The sequence below is a fragment of the Puntigrus tetrazona genome, unplaced genomic scaffold (assembly GCF_018831695.1).
Source record: "Puntigrus tetrazona isolate hp1 unplaced genomic scaffold, ASM1883169v1 S000000148, whole genome shotgun sequence".
NCBI lineage: Eukaryota > Metazoa > Chordata > Actinopteri > Cypriniformes > Cyprinidae > Puntigrus > Puntigrus tetrazona.
The window spans coordinates 1-2500 of NW_025047824.1; the positions used below are offsets into that span (position 1 = coordinate 1).

At 60.4% G+C, this 2500-nt stretch overlaps 1 long non-coding RNA gene across 2 annotated transcripts in view; it reads left to right on the top strand.

Moving 5' to 3' along the window:
• The first annotated feature begins 1528 nt into the window (after nucleotides 1-1528).
• LOC122332786 overlaps nucleotides 1529-2500 on the top strand; it is a 4875-nt gene continuing 3903 nt past the window's right edge. The window contains exons 1-2 of one of the 2 annotated variants that reach the window (XR_006248530.1): nucleotides 1529-2031; nucleotides 2287-2388. This is a non-coding gene — a long non-coding RNA (uncharacterized LOC122332786). The remainder of the gene's footprint in view (nucleotides 2032-2286; nucleotides 2389-2500) is intronic. The other variant, XR_006248531.1, reaches the window with a different exon arrangement.

Sequence of the window (2500 nt, forward strand, 5' to 3'; positions counted from 1 at the left end):
CAGGGCGACTGTGCCGCGGTGAGATCAGGTGTGCGTGGTGAGATCAGGCGACTGTGTGCCGTGGTGAGATCAGGGCGACTGTTCCCAGGGCGACTGTGCCGCTGTGAGATCAGGGCGACTGTTCTCAGGGCGACTGTGCCGCGGTGAGTTTAGGGTGACTGTTCCCAGGGCGACTGTGCCGCGGTGAGATCAGGGTGACTGTTCCCAGGGCGACTGTGCCGCGGTGAGATCAGGGTGACTGTTCCCAGGGCGACTGTGCCGCGGAGATGAGATCAGGGTGACTGTTCCCAGGGCGACTGTGCCGCGGTGAGATCAGGGCGACTGTTCCCAGGGCGACTGTGCCGCGGTGAGATCAGGGCTGTGAGCCAGGTGAGATCAGGGCGACTGTGCCGCGGTGAGATCAGGTGACTGTTCCCAGGCGACTGTGCCGCGTGAGATCAGGTGCGACTGTTCCCAGGGCGACTGTGCCGCGGTGAGATCAGGCGACTGTGCCGGGTGAGATCAGGCGACTGTTCCCAGGGCGACTGTTCCCAGGGCGACTGTGCCGCTGTGAGATCAGGGCGACTGTTCCCAGGGCGACTGTGCCGCTGTGAGATCAGGGCGACTGTTCTCAGGGCGACTGTGCCGCGGTGAGTTTAGGGTGACTGTTCCCAGGGCGACTGTGCCGCGGTGAGATCAGGGTGACTGTTCCCAGGGCGACTGTGCCGCGGTGAGATCAGGGCGACTGTGCCGCGACTGGTGAGATCAGGGTGACTGTTCCCAGGGCGACTGTGCAGCCGGGTGAGATCAGGCGACTGTGCCGCGGTGAGATCAGGGCGACTGTGCCGCGGTGAGATCAGGGCGACTGTGCCGCGGTGAGATCAGGGCGACTGTGCCCAGCGGTGCCGAGATCAGGGGCGACTGTGCCGCGGTGAGATCAGGGTGACTGTGCCACGGTGAGATCAGGGCGACTGTTCCCAGATCAGCGACTGTGCGCGGTGAGATCAGGGTGACTGTTCCCAGGGCGACTGTGCCACGGTGAGATCAGGGCGACTGTGCCGTGGTGAGATCAGGGCGACTGTGCCGTGGTGAGATCAGGGCGACTGTGCCGTGGTGAGATCAGGGTGACTGTGCCGTGGTGAGATCAGGGTGACTGTGCCACGGTGAGATCAGGGTGACTGTGCCGTGGTGAGATCAGGGTGACTGTTCCCAAGGCGACTGTGCCGCGGTGAGATCAGGGTGACTGTTCCCAGGGCGACTGTGCCGCGGTGAGATCAGGGTGACTGTGCCGTGGTGAGATCAGGGCGACTGTTCCCAGGGCGACTGTGCCGCGGTGAGATCAGGGCGACTGTTCTCAGGGCGACTGTGCCACGGTGAGATCAGGGCGACTGTGCCACGGTGAGATCAGGGCGACTGTGCCGTGGTGAGATCAGGGTGACTGTTCCCAGGGCGACTGTGCCGCGGTGAGATCAGGGTGACTGTTCCCAGGCGACTGTGCCGCGGTGAGATCAGGCGACTGTTCCCAGGCGACTGTGCCGCGGTGAGATCAGGGTCGACTGTTCCCAGGGCGACTGTGCCACGGTGAGATCAGGGTGACTGTTCCCAGGGCGACTGTGCCGCGGTGAGATCAGGGCGACTGTGCCGCGGTGAGATCAGGGCGACTGTGCCGCGGTGAGATCAGGGCGACTGTGCCGCGGTGAGATCAGGGCGACTGTGCCGCGGTGAGATCAGGGCGACTGTTCCCAGGGCGACTGTGCCGCGGTGAGATCAGGGCGACTGTGCCGCGGTGAGATCAGGGCGACTGTGCCGCGGTGAGATCAGGGCGACTGTTCCCAGGGCGACTGTGCCACGGTGAGATCAGGGCGACTGTTCCCAGGGCGACTGTGCCGCGGTGAAATCAGGGTGACTGTTTGACAGCCGTGTTTTGTTCAGATCTGGGCCGCAGGTTCAGTGGCGGAGCAGGTTCCCAAAGGGGGCCTGGTGTTCAGGAGCCAGGAGACCTGGGGCCCGTTCGGAGAGGCACGCATCTCGCTGCTCAACCCACAGAACGAGGTGAGAGCTTCACATCTGTCTCAGAAACCTCTGCTTATTAAAAGAGCTTATTAGTTAATTAACAATTGTGAAAAATGCAACAATGTGTCCCTTTTATCACTTGTATTTCTCCAGTGAATGTACAGGCTTGTAGTTTTGCTGAAGACTGATCTGATTAGTGTGCAGTCTCTTAACTGACTGAATGTTATTCTGCTGTGAAGGATGAGGTGATGTTACATCTACCCAGCCGTGTGTGTGTGTGTGTGTGTGTGACAGGAGACGGCAGAGTTTTGTCTGGTGTGTGTTCAGGGTAAAGCTGACGAGGATCTGGAGTGTGAGGAGAACATCATGAGCCGGGATGTTCACCTGCACCGACAGGTAAAGCCTTCATCACATGATTCCTGTTTAATACTCCCAGAGAACACCTCAACTCATAAAACACATCATCCGAGTGCAACCAAAGTCGTTTTGAACAAAAGCATCTGTCAGA